The 20,573-nt window shown below is 34.6% G+C and overlaps 1 protein-coding gene across 14 annotated transcripts in view; it reads right to left on the minus strand.

Annotated features, from left to right (window-relative positions):
* The window catches only part of TBC1D5 (TBC1 domain family member 5), a 544,964-nt gene that overhangs the window by 469,521 nt on the left and 54,870 nt on the right, over positions 1–20,573 (minus strand). For 4 of the 14 annotated variants that reach the window (XM_077865311.1, XM_077865305.1, XM_077865308.1 and 1 more), the window contains one exon: positions 2,146–2,283. The exons of the other annotated variants lie outside the window; for them this stretch is intronic. The gene's annotated coding sequence lies outside the window, so the exon portion shown is untranslated. The remainder of the gene's footprint in view (positions 1–2,145; positions 2,284–20,573) is intronic. 14 annotated transcript variants of the gene reach the window in all.

Consider the following 20,573-nt stretch of genomic DNA (forward strand, 5'->3'; position numbering starts at 1 on the left):
TTAGAAAGTCAAACTGTATATGGCCTTGAACAAAGCTCATTGTAAGATTTTAGAAATCAATGAGCAAAAAAGTGGAATTTTTGAGTAACCTGATTCATTATAAAAGAATCACTTTGGTTTTATGTAGAGAACAAACTTGTTGGGGAGGAGTATAGTATAAAAAGGCATCAGTTAAGACGCTCCTAGGAGTTCCAGATGAGACGGAGTGGTGGCTTGGAATGCATCAGAGATGGTAGACATGGCTAGATTCAGGGCAACCTTCTTGGGTCCCCTTCCTCTTTGGGAGCTATGTAGTTTCACTAAATAAACTTTCCTTTACTATCACTCAATAAACTTTGCTTTGCTGCCCAGCCCCCCTCCCCTACCCCCCAAAAAAGAAGAAATGGCTGGATTCTGATAATTACGATGAATATATGCATATGATTAAATAAGCCATCTTTTAAATTTATCAGCTTAATTTTAAAAGTAATATAACAACACCATAATTTCAAGTAGGTAAAACTGATTTTTACTTCTTCTCTCCTACTCATAAGGAAAAATACACAAGAAAGAGAGAAGAGGAGAGAACATTCTAGACAAGCCAAATAGATATCCTTAAAAGAAAGAAAACAGTATGTCACACTTTTGAATTTAGTTCCATGACTCCAAAGCAAGGCTTTCACACAGTAGCTCTGTATTTATGGAAGCACTCTCTTCTTTTCACCTGGTTTAAAGTTGCTGAAGGAATTTTATTCCCTTTATACAAAGGGATCATCTTTAATGCATGCTACCCACTGATGTAAGTCTAAAGTCTTAGATGGTGGCTTAATGTGCAAAGTGGTGAATGTTAAAATGGTGACTTTGGGTATGGCATCTCTGAGCATTTAAACTTCATTATAGAAGGTAATTCCATCTTTTAACTAAAGAAACAAGCATTCAGATTTTATACTGTGTTCACACATGAAAATTAATTCATTTTATTAGAGTACTCCTAATACTATCAGATCAATTCAATCACTTGCTAACAAACAACAACATGGCAACATTACTATTATTAGGATCACTGCATATACTTTTCCTTGGTAATTAAAAAAAAAAAATCAAGAACTTTTTATATCCCCTTTTTCAAAAATTAGTTGAAGTTCAATTATTCTTAAAAGTGAACTCTCGGATTTGAATTGAAAAATATTTTTTAGTCTTTTTATTGAAATATAATTGACATATAATACTTTATTACTTTCAGGTGTAGAACATAATGATTCAATATTTGTATATATTACAAAATGATTATCTGACTAAGCCTAGCTAATATCCATCATCATACAGTTACAATTTTTTCTTATGAGGAAAACTTTTAAGATCTACTCTCTTAACAACTTTCAAATACACAATACAGTATTACTAAGTATAGTTACCCAGCTATACCTAAAGAATCTTTAAATATTCAGGAATATTTTTATTTAAAAATTAAACACTCAAATAATTAGTCCATTCCCAAATCAAAAAAGAATGAGTTTCCAAAAACAGAAAAGAAGATGTTTACAATATATGGCTTTATCATCAATGAGCATCTGAGAATACAGACAATCCAAGTCCTGAATGTGGAGTCCAATGTTTAACTGCCAATCACCCAGCTGCCCAAATCTCAGCAATAGCTTGAGGCAGAGTTTCACAACAAATAACACCACAAACCATTAGACAACTATCAGAGGACCCAGAAGTGAAGGTGAAGAGAGAAAAAAATGAACAAAGGAACAAAGGTATTAAGAAGTCAAATAATCTGGTTCCCCTAGCCTATATACTAGAAATGGCACGACATTAGTCCAAGAGACACATGCTACCATTTATCCTTCACAGGTATCTCTCTACCATAAGTTATATCACCAGACCTATAAGTCTAGGTGCTCCTAGTAATGATTTTTGAGACTTAGTAACAAAACAAAAAGTTTATGTGGCTTCAAGTTGTTTTCAAATACTATGTCCATTAATTTACTTTTTCCACAAAAATTCCATAATTACCCTCTTCACCTCAATAAAGACCAGTAGGCTAACAGGATTAGCGTCAATATCAGATGTCTTTTGTTGAATCAGGAGTAGACCATGAGTTTTATTCTAGAGTTTTTTAACGCCCAAGCAGGCCAAAAATGCCAGAGTTAAAACTCTTACCAAAACCAGAAGTTCAAGGTCCCTTTGACTCTGTCTGAAAGCTTCAGGTCCGCCAGAACTTATTTGAAGGGTAAAGGCAGATTTCCTGGGTCAACAGAGTTTCAGCATAAAAGAGTGGTCTTTTTGGAACAAGAGGACCTGGAGAACAAAGATTTTATCTTAACCCAATGAAGAACAACCAACTCTTATTTGGTGGAAATATGTTCAGAGACTATACACCAGGTTCTCACTCAAGATTAAGTAAAACTGGTCTAAAGAACAGTCTTTATGGATCTGATCTATTCTCCAATAAAGGACTTTCTTTCTCATTTGCCATTTTATTAACAGATTTGTAGTAGAATTATCAACCCTTTCTCTATCTGCTATATGGAAAAGTATAAAGCATTTTTATTTTATTATTTTTTAAAGATTTTATTTATTTATTCATGAGAGACACAGAGAGACAGAGACATAGGCAGAGGGAGAAGCAGGCTCCCTGTAGGGAGCCTGATGCGAGACTCAATCCCAGGACCCCAGGATCACAACCTGAATCAAAGATGCTGAACCACTGAACCACCCAGGTGCCCCTAAAGCATTTTTAAAAATCAATACTACACTATGTTTATCATAAGAAAATGAAAATGAATTACAAAAAAGGTTCAAAACTACATTAAAAAAATCTCAAATGTGCAATGAGAAAATATTTAAAAGTATAAAAAGGCTCCTTAAGCTGTTCTTCAAGTATTTATTATAGATGTTTCCTTAAACTAGTGAAATTCTTTTTTTTTTTTTAAGTGAAATTCTTCTATGGTGGGAAATAAACTGTCCAAAATAAGGACAAATCAATACAACATCAACTGATAATACAAAGCATACAACAAATTCACGGACTCTAGCAGCATATCTTATTATCATTTTAAATGGGAAAAACAGATAAATTCCATCAACAATCAAATCCAGAAATATATAGCTTAATCAGAATGACAAATACTCTCGGGTTTTAAAACTGATGTATATATAAAATCTATGAAGTACTTTTGCTTTGGATTTTGTGTTACCATATTATTCTATAAAAAAATTAGATTTATTTAATCAAATGAAAAACAAAAGAGTTAAAAATATCTGAACCAGAAAGTTTGTTGGAACTACCATATGATCCAGCAATTCAACAAATACATATAATGCATGTTCACAGCAGCACTATTCACAATAACCAAGAAACAAAAACAGCCCAAATGTCCACCAATGGATGAACAGATAAACACACTGTGGTATATACATACAACGAAATATTATTTAGCCATTAAAAGAAAAATGGTACTGATAAACGCTAAAATGTGGACAAATCCTGAAAACATTATGCTAAGTGAAGCCAGAAACAGAAACAAAAGAATACTTACTGAATGATTCCATTTATATGAATTATACAGAATAAGTAAATCCACAGAGACAGATGTGGGTGGGAAAGGGTTTGAGGATGGAGCAAATTGGGAGTAACTGATTAATGGGTACAGGTATCCTTTTGGAGTGATCAAAACATTTTGGAACTAGATATAGGTAGGTGATGGTTATATAACACTGTCAATGTACCAAATGTCACTGAATTATTTACTTCAAAATCGTTAATTTTATGTTATGTTACTCTCCCCTGAATTTAAGATAAACAAACAATGAAGCAGCCATATTACTAGTAATAAAACCTCATGTACCACTGATACCATATATTGAGCATATCAAAGAACATCATATCTGTTGTATTCTTCCCAATAACGCATACCCTCAATCTGATCATACGAAAACCTCCCACAAGCCCAAATTGAGGGATATACTAAAACATAACTGACTAGTACTCTTCATAAGTGTCAAGGTCAAGAGAAAGAAGAGTAAAGAACTATTACACATTGTTGAGGGACTAACAAGATTCGACAACTAAATGAAATGTGGGTTCCAAGGCTAGATCTTGAAACAGAAAAAGGAATTAGTGGAAAAACTGGTAAAACCTATATAAAATCAGTAACTTAGTTAATAGTACTGTACCAATGTTAATTTCTTTACTATTGGAAATTATGATGGTTATGTAAAGTGTAAAGTATGTTATGTAAAGTACTTTTTACCCAGCTTCCCCTGGTTTTGTAGGTTTTGTAACTGCTGCAAGTCTTACATATTTCAAAGAATAAAAGGAAGGAAAAAAGAAATAAAGAGAGGGAAGAGAGAAGTCCACCAACCAACTTCACTTCATGAACATACTTATTAGGAAAATGTTCAAACAAATTAACTGAATGAGACATAGAGGGGTTATTCTAATGGCAAAACTTAGTTCACAAGATCTGCCATCTGCTTAACAGATAATGCACTCATTTTGGAAGGATGGAGTAAATTCTTCAGTTAAGTCACAATAATTAAATCTTACAAACCAGGATAAGTGGGAAACTGAGTGGGGAAAAATTAGAGAGGAAGACAAACCATGAGAGACTCCTAACTCTGGGAAACAAAAGGTTGCAGAAGGGGAGGTAGGCAGAGGGATGAGGTAACTGGGTGACAGGCATTAAGGAGGGCAACGTGATGTGACAAACACTGGGTGTCATACTATATGTTGGCAAACTGAACTGAAATAAAATAAAATTTTAAAAAAGAAATCAAGATTTAATTTAAAAAATTAAAAATTTAACTAGTACTAACATTTTCAACATAAAAATTCAAAGTTAAAACACCCAAAGTCCAAGGGAAATATTAAAAGAAAACATGGTTGTTATTCCTATAGGTTACAGCTACATTGTAAATTTAATACTGAAGTGAAGAAGGCATATTTATTGTAGCAGAATGAACAGAACACAGGACTTAAATCAGTTTAATAATTTAATCAGATTTCATTTTACTTTAAATCTGTAGCCTTCTCTTTAGATACACTGTAATACAAAAGATTAAAGAGATTTTGATATATAATTAACTTAAATCTGTTTGGACATAACACTCCTAGTTGTCATACCATTATGTAGGAGGTATGTTCCTATTAAAAATAATTCCCTTGAAAAAGAATACAGTGACCAAAAGGACCAATTTTTTAAAATAAAACTACTAATGTAAATTCTGTAAACATTTTTAGTTTTATTAATCATATTTAACATTTCAGCAACCAAATTGTGTATATAACTACATTACTAATAAAATCATCTTCAGTAAATCAAATTACCAAAAAGAGACATTTTAAATAAACAATCAAGATTTAAGAACCACACACTCTCATAGCTCTCAGAAGAAACCAATCCTCTGACAACCTTGGTTTCAGAGACCTAGCCTCCAGAAACCTGAGATAATAAATTTCTATTACTTAAGCCACCTAGTCTGTGGTACTTTGTTCAATAGTCCCAGAAAAGAAACACGATTACCAGGCCACAAATAGTGTACTCCTATATCCCCACAACAGTCTTTCCCTGGAAGAGCATTCCAATTAAAGGTAGCGGCATCTGGGTAGTTAAGTGGCCCACTCTTGGTTTTGGCTCAGGTCCTGATCTCAGAGTTGTGAGATCAAGCCCCACAGTGGGCTCCACGCTCAGCCTGGAGTCTTCTTGGGATTCTCTCTCTCTCAATAAATAAATCTTTCAAATAAAAGCTAGCCATTTTCTCAGCTCTTATAGACTAGACTATTTGACTGAATATGTCAGTCACGATCACTCCCTAAAAGCTGCCTTGAATCCAGTCCCTGTGATACAGCTGCCCAATTCTGTATCATGACAGTAACAATGGACTGGACTTTGGGTGGGTTATCAGGCTCAAGGTCATCAATAAAGTAGGACATTCACTATCTGGCTTAAAATGATGGATATTTTCAGATTCTCTGTGCCTCTCAATTTGATCTAAAAATCTCAGAAGAAGTAAAAAAAATAAAATAAAATAAAATAAATAAATAAAATAAAAATCTCAGAAGAAACATGCCTTCTGCCCTGGCTTCTACAGCAGGAAATTAACAATGTGAGCTAAAATAATATGAACACTGAAGCCCTCTTGGAACATAGAGAGAAACATGGCATAGAGAATAAAGCTAAAGGTTTTATTATGTTGCCTTAAAACCAAAACCACTTCCTAAACAGTCTTAAAAACAAACCCTGTTCTTATTACTCCTTTTCCTGTTGCACACACATCTTTTAGGCCTGAACCAATTTCAGACCCGCCCTGCAAACACAAAACAAAGTAAAACAGAAATAGAGACCCAAATCCTACACTCAAGGAGTTCATTCCAACACATATCAAATATTTTTTTAATATGAGCATATTTTGTGTGAATGTATTTCATATGCTTTCATATATTTCTTCACTAGAAAAGGATGAACAGGATATGTCATTAGCTGTCGGTCATACAATACATACAGAAATAAGTGGACAGTTTGATTACCTGGGCCCACACCACTGCTGGGATGAGATGTGGACTTGTCAGGGGACAATAGGATGGCTGGCTCTCAAAAGATGTCATGGAAAGGCAGTCATTACCATAAGGATTTAATAGGCCCTAGGTCTGGCCTTCAGCCACATTGGATAGAAAGTGAATTCTGAAACAATTTCAAGAATGGAATCATGACTCAGAGACACAAAGGACATTTGTGTGTCACAGGATCACCACCCATGTAATGGCATATCTAGCACATTCTCTTTGTAGACAAACTTAAACAGGAAGTCAGATAACCTGAACAAGTACAGATTTTTTAGAATAAGAAGAGACAGAAGACCCAGGTATTCAGGACATACCACCACCCAGTACACAGTACTTACAACAGAAACTGCTGTAAGAGTATTACATATATCATCACAACTCTATGATGTAGGTACTACTATTACCACCATTTTACAGCTATATAAATTGTGGCACAAAGAGGTCGAGAAACTCGTCCAAGGATGCACAGCTAGCAAGTAACGAAGGCATAATTTCAACCCTGTCTGCTGAAGTCTTTCTCTTAATCACTATTCCACCTGCAAAGAAAGGCTAGGGTATCCATCTACACCCCCCTGCATTTATGTCTTTATAAAGGGGCAGAAACCCGAATATTAAAAATCTTCCATATTATGCAGTGATGAGTACTAGCAGCTTCAACCTCTGGCCCTCTCCTTTTACAGTGTGAGCAGACCAATACATCCACACCCCTCGTGGCATATTTGGCCCTTAGCTGCATCAGTACCATTGATCAGGCAGTGCCAAGGCTTGCAGAGCCCATCACTCATTCTGCTTCTTCAGAGACTCTGCATATCTGCTCTCTTCCTCCCTGTGAAGATTTGAAAGTTTACCTCTCAAGGCTTATCTTCTTTCCCGCATTATCATACACTTGAGTAAAGCCCTTCCTCAAGTCCAAATTATTAACAAAAAACATTTGTCAACTGTCACTACTGAAAGTTCAGCTACTTCGTACAAAAACATAAATATACTTAGTACATTTCTACAGTTCCTCCACTATAGCTCATTCATGTAATCAGACATTTCATTTCTTACTATGTGTACTACTATGTACACTACCAATAAGCTAAAAATATGCATATGATACTATCACATTGTCCCCAAGCAGCTCAAAAGCAGGTAGAGGGAAGCTGAGCTTAAAGGAAATGACAGGTGCTCTTAATAACAGCTCACTAGCAGTGTGACAAACTAGGAGAAGGGAAAATATCATGGGACAAAACTTCAGGAAGAACAAGACAAGACAGAAAGGGTCCTAAAACAGAGTAAAAACCACACGTCAACATAAAGGAGTGAAAGAAAAAGAAACAAGATTTTCAGCCAAGGATAAGGCAAGCTGTTCAAAATGAGGAGACTGCAGATGGCAAGAAGGTCAGACCATGAGGGACCTTTTGTCATCTCTAATATCTAAAATAGCCGTAGTTCTTACTGTAAGAAAAATCCTCAACCAAGGAATATCAAAATTTTACAGTTTTAAAATGCCCACACATAATACAGATTTACCCATCCCTGAGAAGTGAATGTTCCCTGTGCTAAGAATACTCATTATAGGAGAAAAGAGTGCACCTTTTTTTAAAATTTTAATTCCATTTACTTAACCACAGTGCAATATTAGTTTCAGGTGTACAGTACAGTGATTCAACAATTCCATACATTATCTTGTGCTCGTGACAAGTGCACTCCTTAATCCCCATTGCCTTTTTTACCCATCCCCTCCCCCAGAGAGAGCAATTTTTAACAAGAAGGATACAATGATATGTAACATCAAGAAAGACATTTTGACATTATACATTATGCATCCCTAATTTGGAATACTATAAAGCTCTAAAAATAAAATGAGAGGATCTATGCGCTCACTTGGAAAAATGCTAGGATATTCTATCAAATTTAAAAAAAAAAGAATGCAAAATGAAGAACAATCTATATCATATGAATATTCTGGCACAGAGATTAGAAGTCCAAATAAGAGACAAATAGGATCCAAACTAGAATATGGAGAACTGATTCCAGAGATAAACATCGGGGAAAAATCAATGAGACTTTGAGGCATAGGGACAGAGGAAGACATCTAGAATGCCTTGACTCGTTTTTAAGCTCTGAGAGAGGTAAACAGATTCCTTATTTATTCTATTAGCTGCTTATCAAATTGTTTAGTTATGTTTAAAACTATCTCTGGTCAATTTATCACAAAATCCAAATAAATGGTATTTGCAGTAATGCATTTCTGACACACAAAGGAGGAAAAGAAATTTAAGAACAGTGGACAAACTGACCAAAAAAAACAAAAAAACAAAACAAAACAAAACAAAACAAAAAAAAAAACACCCTGGAAAATCTGCACACAAACACTATTATCTAGGGAAAGACGATCCAAACCTGACACTGACATTTGCTCTAATACTCCTTTAGGGACTTTTTCTCTTATGTACCAGTATTTTCCTACCTGAAATACAGAATAAGATCTTTCTGTCATGAATTTATAACTCTTCATTTCCAGTACTCTTCCTCAATTATTAAAACTTAAAATTTCGCTATATATACATTATGCTACAATTGAAAGAAAGAAAGAAAAGAAAAGGAAAGAAAAGGAAAGAAACTAACTAACTTAGATACATATGGCAGGACAAGCTGCTGAGGACCAGTCCAAAGAACTATATTGTCTTCTTTTTGGAGGAGGAGATAAATAGTAGTGATAATATAGATAGGAGTTTCCTGAGAATATGTCACTAACATTTATTTAGTAATGCAATCTCCTTACAATATACCTGGACCAATAATACTTATTACCCCCAATATGAAAAGCAATTTGTCCAGTTTCTACCTAACAAGCCAAAGGGACTAAAAAAACTACTTAATCAGTACGTGTTCCCACACTAATTTTAATTTCTGTGTTTCTGTAAATAGGAGAATCATCAAAAACTGTATGGACATGGGATCTAAACTAGGCCAATAAAACTGAAATAACTTTTAGTCTCCAATGACAAAAAAAAAAACTCTTGCTTTCTTTCCCTGCTGGAATGAAAGGATGTTTGTTGCTCCAGCTACTGAATGGCAGCTATCCTGTGATCACGAAGGAAATCCGTCTAAAGACAAACCAAGACAGACAGACAAACCAAGCTGGTAACTTTTTCATATAGTGTTTGAAGACCAAGCCCTAGAGCCTTCTCTATCTCTGGAATCTTCGTTATGGAAGAAAATAAACTTCATTCTGGCCTAAGGCAGATTTTTGGGGTTTCTGTTATTCAAAGGTGAAAGCACCATAATTTTAGGTATTTTTAAATAGTCTTTCAAAAATAAGTACCTATGTAAAAGCTATTTAAAACTAGGAAACAACTTCACATTTTATAAACAAGTTACAATTTTAGAAGTACAATATAAGCTTTCTTAAATCCATTAAGAGTTTAATCACAAAATATAAATGGCCAGTTAATAGGCAAATAAATAATGGGTACAGGCTAGTTTTACTTGATTGCAAAAAACTGTTTACAATACATTTCTCAATAAAGAAAAATTGAATTATAACCCAAGGGTGGCTTAATTTGTACAAATTTTGAATAATGTCAGATATATTTCCAAAACAGATGCTTAGAGACTCTACAAGGACACTTGGCTCAATCAGAAGCCAGATTAAAGTTCCATCTGGAGCCTAATGGCTCCATGGTTCCATTACAATTACCCAAGTCACCAAAGTGAGCCTTAATGGTTGTACATCAGAGAATCTCTCTTGTAGGTATATATCTTGCCCCCAAAACTAGAAAATCATGTCATAAAAATAATTTTGTGTGCATATACATAGACACACACACACACACACAGTTCAGTAGGTCTACAAATGTTGCTGTATTTTTTCAGTGACACTGAACTTTTCAATATAATTTTTCATTGGTTATTCATCAGCAGCTTTCATTTTTAGATCCAATTACTGGGATATTGTGTCATCACTTTTGCTTGACATGGAAAGTACAAACGTTCACCTTCCCTTTTAATCATCCTCCAGAGTAATTCAAATACCTAGCATAGTCCTCTGTAGTGTTTCCCTTTCTCAGATGCTATCACAGGATTATCAGATCAGGAAAACTGAGTGAGGCCACTTTGTCTCCTAATTTCTACTTCTAAAAGTTGTCACAGAGCCACAGAATTCTAGATTAGAAAGGTACTGGAAAGTAGCCACCATCTAGACCAGTGATACTCAAAGTATGGTCTCTATTCCACTGCCTGAACATGCTCTGTTTGTTTAAAACATTTTATAGCAATCTGACAGAATAATGAGCTTGTATTTTGTCTTTGTTTTTTTTCCTCTGGTCTAGGCGAGGGGCCCATATAAACAGTCTGAATTCCACCTGAAAATATGTTTTTTGACCTAGCAAGTTTTATTTTAATTTGAATGCCTTTAGATAGGACCCAGGTCTCTGATTTGCTAAACTGGCAAGGTATTTGCATCTATTTAGCTAGTTAGCCCTAGAAGGCATTTGAGTGTCCAATTCACTAGATCAGTATTACACAAACTGTAATACCCGTTTGTGAGTAACAAAGCAATTTAGAAAGTTGCATACAGCAATTTTGTTTCTTTTTCTTTAAGAGTCTGGCATTGCATGATAGGATATGGTATGACATACAAAAAGTGGAACGCGCACACTATATGTATACACACATATATTTGTATATGAATATATGTATGTCAGTCCTAGGTTATGATTTAAATTTTATTTCTTACCGTAGTTCATGGGAAGAATGAATGAACTGCACTGAATGAACTGCGCTGTACCAGACTGGTATCTTCACTTTGCAGATATAGAAGCTGAGACTCAAGGTCACAGTCAGTTGGCAGCAGTTCAGTGCTCCTTTCTTACATTCTTGATCATATGTTTGTGCACACAATGACTATGAAACCAATAAACAGAAAATAAAAAATATATGTCCCAAAACTAACACTTAAAAATCTTAAATCAATTAAAAAATTATAAAGGAAAATTTAAATACTAAAAATGAAAAAAATTACGTAAAAAAGACATATTTGATTAAATAAATTTGAAAGGCCCAAAAATAAAACAAAATGAAACAAAAACCCAACAAAGCAACACTTCAACTCAGTAGTTAGAAACACAGAATGAAATACAGGAAAAAAAAAAAATACCACCAACATGCCAGAAAAGTGTCGATTTTCTTAATATATAATTTAAATACCTGAATAGCAGGCAAATGATATTTTAGGAGAAAATTATAAAATAAATACAAATGGTCAATAACATTCAAAATATACACTAAGATACACTTTTCACCTATAACACTATCAAAAATGTTTTCTTAAGCAATAGTGCATGCTATTGACATGAAAATAAAAGGGACTCTCAAAAATCAGTGCTGGGAGTAAAACACATGAATTGTGGCAGTAAGTATCAGAATCCTTAAAAATGAAATTACCCTTTTATCCAATCATTCTACTTCTGCAATTTATATATATAGCTCTCATTATTTTGATAGGGTATGTGTGTGTATAAGCATTATCCAAAATATTTTAAATGCAGTATCATATATAATTGTGAAAAATTCTAATGAATTTTTCTAGTTATCAATGGTTAAATCTAGTTATCAATGGTTAAATTATGGTACATCCATACAATAGAATGTTGTACATCTATTAAAAGAGGTGACTTAGATACAAAAGAGGTATGTAGGGGATCCCTGGGTGGCGCAGCGGTTTGGCGCCTGACTTTGGCCCAGGGCGCGATCCTGGAGACCCGGGATCGAATCCCACATCGGGCTCCCGGTGCATGGAGCCTGCTTCTCCCTCTGCCTGTGTCTCTGCCTCTCTCTCTCTCTCTCTGTGAGACTATCATAAATAAATAAAAAAAAAATATTAAAAAAAAAAGAGGTATGTATTTTTCCTGCCCATATATACCATTAAATGAAAAACAGTAATAGATATGTAATATTCCATTTTTATATTAAAAAAACTTTAAACACATCTAATCCCTTCTTACTAATATATAATAATCCAGTATTTTTAGAATAAACTGACCAGTTACATTTTCATGTAGAATTTTCTAGTATGACCATTTTCTTTAAACAGAAATAACCAAAACTGTTACCAAAAAAAAAAAAAGAAAAAGAAAAAGAAAAAAAAGGAAGAAGGAATAGAGGAAGAGATGGAAGGAAGGAGGGAAAGAGGTAGGCATACAGGCAGGCAACAGGAGCTAAATAGCTAAATGTTGAAAATCCCACTACACAGTTAAACTATCTACAGCCACTGCCCTTCTGAAAGGACTCCAAATCTAGCAATTAAGTAAAGAAAAAAAAAGTTTGGGGCAAGGAGAAAGTAGCCGCTGTGCATCCAGAGCAGTACACGAAGTAGGCATTAATACACAGACCTCATCTCTACCTAATGTGCACTCTTTGAAAGACATGATTAATACAAGCCCTGTCTTTTATTTTTTTTTAATCAGGAACTGACCAGACATAGAACAGCCAAGAGTTATCAGGTCCCCTTGTGAGGCAGTGAGAGCATTAACAGCAGTCAGTAAAGCTCAACTGTAAGCATCAACAGAAATGGCTAGCAGCAGATCTCATGACACAAAGGAACCTGTGATGCAGACAAGGAAGACAGACTTCTCCATGAGTGCAAAGGTTTAGGGCACTGGGTCTTTTTTTTTTTTTTTTAAGATTTTATTTATTCATTTATGAGAGACACAGAGAAAGAGAGGCAGAGACACAGGCAGAGGGAGAAGCAGGCTCCAGGCAGGGAGCTTGATGTGGGACTTAATCCCAGAACTCTGGGATCATGCCCTGAGCTGAAGGCAGATGCTCAACCACTGAGCCACCCAGACGTCCCAGGGTACCAGGTCTTAATTTACTCCTAAAAGGATCATTATATTACCTTGCAGATAGGCAGATTTGGCATAGCAACCATCGTATGTAATCATCTGCTAGGTACTCTAGCCCCATGTCCCAGACATCTCTTTTATACATGTCTAAGAGGCAGAAAAAAAACAAAGATCTCAAATAATTTCAAGGTTAGAACGTAAAACCTCAACTACCCTTAACATTCACATACTCAAGATAATTTTTCAAGTATAATGATTTTATTATACAGACATATATATATAATAGAGGCAGTCCCCAAAGGCACAACAAAACCAAAAACATTCCCATGAACACTGGATGGAGGTCCTTCCTTCACTGAGATACACTAACCAAAATGTCAAAGCATTAAGTAGCCTCTTCATAAAACAATAATCTCTTCAAAGGTAAAGAGTTCATACAGATGTCTGAAATAGGGGAGAAAGCTGTAGGACTGAACTAACACCACCCATAATCAATACTATGGGGACGGAATATTTACTTTGGAAGGCAAGGCATGCCATGAATTCCACAATACATACAGGTCTTAGGGGAGGAAGAGAGTTCTGGCAACCTATAGGTTTATGAGTAATGGACTCAAGGACAATCTTTCTATTGGGAGGGTTCCATTTCACATTGAAGAGTGATGAAGTCTCAAAGACAAATTCTTGATTACTTCAATATTTTTCCAAGGAAGAGCCCTGAACACCATGCTTCAAAAAAAGAAACTTTCTATTCTTTTTTACCTCACTTTACATGTGGCTGTGCCTCAAGCATTCATATACTGAACAATTTAAATACAAATCAATATAACAAACATATTGGATAAATGGAAAATCTAAACACTACATAAAGTATTGCTTGTATGATAATCAATTTTATGGGGGGATGGGGTAACTGGGTGATGGGCAATAAGGAGGACACATGATGAGGTGAGCACTGGGTGTTAAACTATATGTTGGCAAATTGAATTTTTTTATTTTTTTGGCAAATTGAATTTAAATAAAATATTCAAATTATTTTTAAAAAAGAATCAATTCTAAATATTAGCCAATCAACTCATCACAAACTTAAAATATAAATCCACAATTTCTAATTCACAAGTGTTGTTATTCTTCAAAATATTTCATTCAACAAATATTCACTAATCAATGATAACATAAAAAAAACAAACACTGGACAGTATATCCTGATCTACAACTTTTTACTCATGAGACACTAAGAAAACCATGCATTGTTTCCTCCAAAACAAAACATGAAAATGCTTTTTAAAGATACTACAAATACATAAAGATATGCATATGCACCCTTTTTACAAACAGCTTGAACACGAAACACCATTTTTAACAAAGTGACACTATTCAGTTGCATGGATAACGTTAAATTTTACAAGAGAATTATTGATGCTGGTAGTATTGGTATAATTTTTTCTTGCATCTTGCATCTTTTCAACTATAAGAAAGATTGAGAAACAGATTTTGCATTTTAGCTTTCTTCTTCTCATCCAAAACATGATCTATAGTAAGACACCACTTCAAACAAAGCAAACACATGGAAGAACCAAAAAAACAATGGCCAAAGCTAAAATAACAAAACCTTACTACTGTACCAGTTAGGGCTCTGAATTATAAACAACACACATTCTGCTTCATCTAAGTCAAAAAGGAATTTATTGGCTGAGACTGGGTAGCTCAAAAAAACTGAGACAAGGTTGAAGAGTAAGGAATCAAGGAAGGCAGAACACAAAGTTCTGCCCCCACAGCCTAAAATGAAGCCTTCAACATGTTATTGCATCAGTAACCAGCATCACAGGATAGGAATGAACATCTATTGGCAGCTCTTAGATTTCATACTCAGTCTCTCTCAGTGCCCAGGTACAGCTCTCTAGCTGCAAAAGGACCTCATCATGCCAGCCTTTAGGCTTCTTTAGTTGAGAAAAGTGAGGTGCAGCCTCCTACTTGAACTAGAAGGGGGTTAAGTAAGGCCCTACGCAGATGAAACCATACGCACTTTCTACTAAGATCAAGTGATGATAGTAGATCTGAAGTGCCTTTACTTTGATGCAATGTCTTGCTCGAATCTATAAAAGTTCACAAATTCAAAGTTCATAAAAATTAATTCAAATCTCCTTAACATTATTAGATTTGCTTGTTACAATTTCTAGTCTATTTCCAAGGCAAAAATTTACTCATTCTAACGTGGATCTAGCAACCAATACTAGACTGAGTAATTTAGATGGGGTCTAGCAAGTTTCTTAATACACTATAAGTATTGCCTCTTGCTTTATATTCTATCCGTCTGCTAATTTGGTTTCTTGCTTGCCTTTTTTGCTGCAGCTGTGCACCGGGTTAACTGTTTCAATGGTTTTCCTACAATAACCCACAAATTTTTTCCTGATCAGTGTGCTGTATGATTGGTTCTTTGTTCCTAAGATAATTATTTTACATTTGTCTACACTGAACTGCATTTGCCATCTGCTGGCCCAATCACCTAAACAATCCAAATCTTTTTGAATCTGATTGCATTGTTCCTCATTATTTCCTCTAGCTCCAATTTTAGGATCATCTGCAAACTCTGAGATCTTTTCTTTAAAGCTTGGACACATTTTATTTTAATATAGTTTTTTTTTTAAGTGACCCTTTAGACACTCCAGCTGAAATCTTCTTCCAACTTGAAAAGTTTCCATAAAGCTTATCCAAGGATACCTTCCAATAATATAGTCAAAGTGCTGCTAGAAACAAAGCTGACTAGAACCTACTCTATTTCTTCTTCCTTTACATTGCCAAAATACTTTAAAAAGTAGTATGTCTTCTAAGTTCTTCTCTTAAAAGCATAAATATTTTTAAGGAAAGCAACATTCTGTTTTCTAAAATATACATTCATGGTATTTTTTTTTGTAATAGCTTTCCTAAAGGACACATGGTGAAGTTTTCAACAACTTCTTACACATAAGGCATTTTAATCTATTCATTCAAAACTTATTTGAGCACAGTAATGAGCATTAGGTAAAATGCAGTCTCATGACCCTAGTCCAATTATTTATGTCTCAAAATTTCAGTTTCTTAACTGATAAGAAGATGACTTCTAAAGGCCTAATTACCTCTAGAATTGTGAATTACCTTTTATCTAAAGAATACCATACCAGATCCACCATATCTAAATTTTTTGTTTCAAGTTTCCCGTGCTCCATTTAATTACAAACTTTCCAACAAGTATTTCTTTTGCAGTCCTTTAATACTATAATATTGTAAATAGATATTTACTTAGCAAAATTCCCTCTTCAAATTAGATTTACTTGGCAAATCTGAACATAGTAAATCTTTATTAATTAATTATGATACAGAAGTCCAGGTATATCTTTAGATCTAGGAAGAATTATTATCTCCATAAACTTCACTGATTTCTTAGTATAATCACATTTCCACAAAAGCCCTACTAGAATTTTAAAAATTATATATATATTTGCTGCCATTTTGCTGTTTCAATTGGTAGATTCAGGAGACAAATTAAACATCTATTTTCATTTATTCGTCAGTAAATGTTGTAAGAATATAATGACAAATATATTACTCACCCTCCAGATGTTTGTGTGAGATTTAAGTAGCTACAAGGTATCATAATAGAGGTATACTCACATGGAGGTTAGGAAGGAAAATTTACTTTCAGGAACAGGATGAGAGCTTTGTGTGGGACTCCATCCCAGGGTTCCTGGGTTCATGCCCTGAGCCAGAAGGCAGATGCTCAATCACTGAGCCACCCAGGCATCCCTGGATGAGAGCTTTGTGAAGGGTATGCATTTGAACTCTGGAATATTATAATGTCTTTTAGAAACCAATCTACTAAACTATGAGTAATATCACAGAAAAGACAAATATAAAATGCTAACCAAAGCAAAAAAGGAAAAAAAAAAAAACCTCAAAAAAGAAAGGGGTTTACTAGTCATTTCTGGGTGGTGGGGTCATGTGTGCTTTTTATTTTTCAATTTTTCTGTAATGAGTATATGTTGTTCTTATAATAAAAAGGACACAGGGATGCCTGGGTGGCTCAGCGGTTGAGCGTCTTCCTTTGGCTCAGGGCATGATCCCAGAGTGCCAGGATCGAGTCCCACATCGGGCTCCCTGCGTGGAGCCTGCTTCTTTGTCTGTGTCTCTCTTTCTCTGTGTCTCTTATGAATAAATAAATAAATAATTTTTTAAAAAAAAAAAGGACACAGTAAAATATTTTTCTATTAAATTTTTAAAGCCATAACTTTTTTTTAATTCATCCTGAATAAAACACCAAGATTTAAAAATCTGAACATTTCACATAAAAAGATGTAGATTTAATTTTTTTTTTTTTTTTTAATGTAGGCTCCATGCCCAGCATGGAGTCGTCCAACATGGATGGAGCTTGAACTCACATCCCTGAGACCAAGACTTGGACTAAGATCAAGAGTCAGACACTAACTGATGAACCACCCAGGCATCCCAAGATCTAGATTTTTAACTTCTCTCAAAAAACAAAAAACACACCACTAGATCTAGAAACACTGAGCCCACTTTGGAAAAGCTCTCCAGTTGCCTGAGTTCCCACTAGTTATTTTCTTCCCCACTTTTTATTGATTACCAAACAACAGACTATCAGGACTAGGATTTGTAACCCCTATTTTGAGTGCAGAAGCAATCATATATATATTTTCTTAAGCAATCATATCTTGATTCAAATCCCAGCTCCTCAACCCCTAAACTGCTTCTTAACCTGGGACAAGTGGTTTAATCTCTTTAAGCTTCAATTTCTTCATCATAAGAATATAATAGTGATTAATTATATAGGGAATAAAAGCAAAGTAATATATATCAAACAAATGTAAATGCTTGATAAATGATATTTATTATTACACTATTTGGACTGAAATTCTAAACCTAATTAATGAATAAGATTTATCATAAACACTTCCCTCCTTGTATAGACTTCAAAGCAAAAATGAAATCACTATGGCCCTATCACTCCATAAGGATTCTCTCTGTAAAATAAGGATAAGAACAGTAAACAAATGCCTTCTAGTACTGAAATGAGTTAATATATGTAAAATGCTTAGAATAGTACATACCCCAGCTAAAGTTCTAAGAGAATTAGTTATAACTAACAGTAGTATAGTTATTCTCACAGAGCAGGTACACATGAGCTTAATAAAGGTTTATGAGGAGAAATAAGTAAAAATGTGGCTGAATGAATACAAGACAGTTATCAAGATTATTTCTTTATATACAGTATAAGAATCCTCTCAAATATCCCATATTTTTATATTAAACCTGAAAACTGCAATGAAAACAAAGTTATTCTGATGTATTAAACTTTTTGTGCTCTGGGCACAAAATAATAAAAAATTATTAAACTGATGAAAACAAAAGAACTGACCATAATTGCAAGCATGCACATTATATGATGTTCACAGTTTCTTTCCGGAGGAGATTTAGAGAGCCCTATTTCATTACAGTTAGAACCAGGCCAGTCTAGGCTAAGCTTTCAAGTTCTTTTATGCCTCCAAGGATCTCAGCAACTGAGTTTAGAACCAATGCAAAGAAGGACCTCACTACCTTTCAGAGCTACTGGTTTCAAAGCCTCAGCCATTAAAAACAAAGCATGATGAAAAAAGGTCTGGTCAAACAGCAGCAGTGGTTCTCTATTAAATGGTGTGGTATCAAAAAGATGATTTGATCTTTAGCATACTAATCATCTCAGTAGAAGTAGTTTTTAATTAGTCTGGGAATAACAAAGAAGCTCAATCCTTCAAGTATTTAATTTAACAAAAGATAAAGATAGTCTCCCCTGGCTAAAGTGGTATGTACATTCCAGATTCCCTGCCATGTCACACAAATCCTTTCATAGCAATCAAAACAATGAGAAAAGGCAACAAAATTGACTTAAAAAGAGCAATTTCCTTCCCAACCTAAATAAACTTTACACAAACTTGCCTCTGATAATCGACTAAACAAGCTGCACCACCAGCATCAAGGGAGGGTGTGTGGATATCTAGCAGGTGCTGCAGTTTATCACAAAACCGTCTAAAATAATTGGAAGTGACAACCAGCACTACCACAAATGATTTATTAGTCTTTCACTCAGCTTTTCAGCTTCCTCAGGGCCAGAATAAATAATTTACCAACTCTGTATCTTCCAATCATTAATTCTTCCCTATGCATCCAAACTACATTTAACTCTGCTAGGTTCAATGGAATAAAATACACAATAGGAATATTTTTCCAAATATAGAATTATCTGACCATATGCAAAGGCAAATTTGTCAATGGAGATGTACAATCCAGATGTAGAAGAATTTAAGAGCTCGAAGTCAGCAACTGCAGTTGAGTTTGAGGGAATAAAATTAAGTGAAGCAGAAATGAAAGTAGAGCCTAGCAAAAAGCTCATTCACTCATAGATGAGGAAAGGTTCCAGAGACTACGGACAGTAACCTAAACATACTGCATCAAAAAGACTTTAAACCTCAAGCATCACCATCTCATAACAGTCAATTCATGGACTAACTGGTTGTCTCCCCTAAAACTCTCCCGTAAGGTATTTTGAAAAAAAAATATAGCCTTCCCTCAGAAAAAGGTAGAAACTTTAAAACAATGCAAGGTTTCTTTTTCACACAAAAAAGAATATATAGGGCAAGATGAGGCACCTTCTTTCAAATTATTTTCCTATTTTGAATGAGTTTATGAGACAATTATGTATTCCTAGGAACTCAAAAAAGGAAATATATGTTAAAAAAAAAATCAAAGAAATACTCCAAAATAATTTTGACAGTGGTGTTAAAAGGTGTGTCTATTATTTAGAAAAAACACAGAAAAAAAATCATATCCTAAATCCATTTTTGATGTCAACTAGTCTTGTCTCATTAAATCAGCATCTATGATTAAAACAGAGATCATTTTTGGTACATAATATATTGCATTGTTAGAGCAGCATCTGTTTATTATACAGCATAAACATTTTTCAGCTTTCTTTTTTTTTTTTTAAGATTTATTTATTTATTCATTCAGCAAGAGCGAAGAGAGAGGCAGAGACACAGAGGGAGAAGCAGGCTCCCTGTAGGAAGCCTGATGTGGGACTCGATCCTGGGTCTCCAGGATCACACACGGGCTGCAGGTGGCGCTAAACCGCTGAGCCACCGGGGCTGCCCTCAGCTTTC

Source organism: Canis aureus, chromosome 22 (genome assembly GCF_053574225.1).
Source record: "Canis aureus isolate CA01 chromosome 22, VMU_Caureus_v.1.0, whole genome shotgun sequence".
In the NCBI taxonomy this organism is placed as follows: domain Eukaryota; kingdom Metazoa; phylum Chordata; class Mammalia; order Carnivora; family Canidae; genus Canis; species Canis aureus.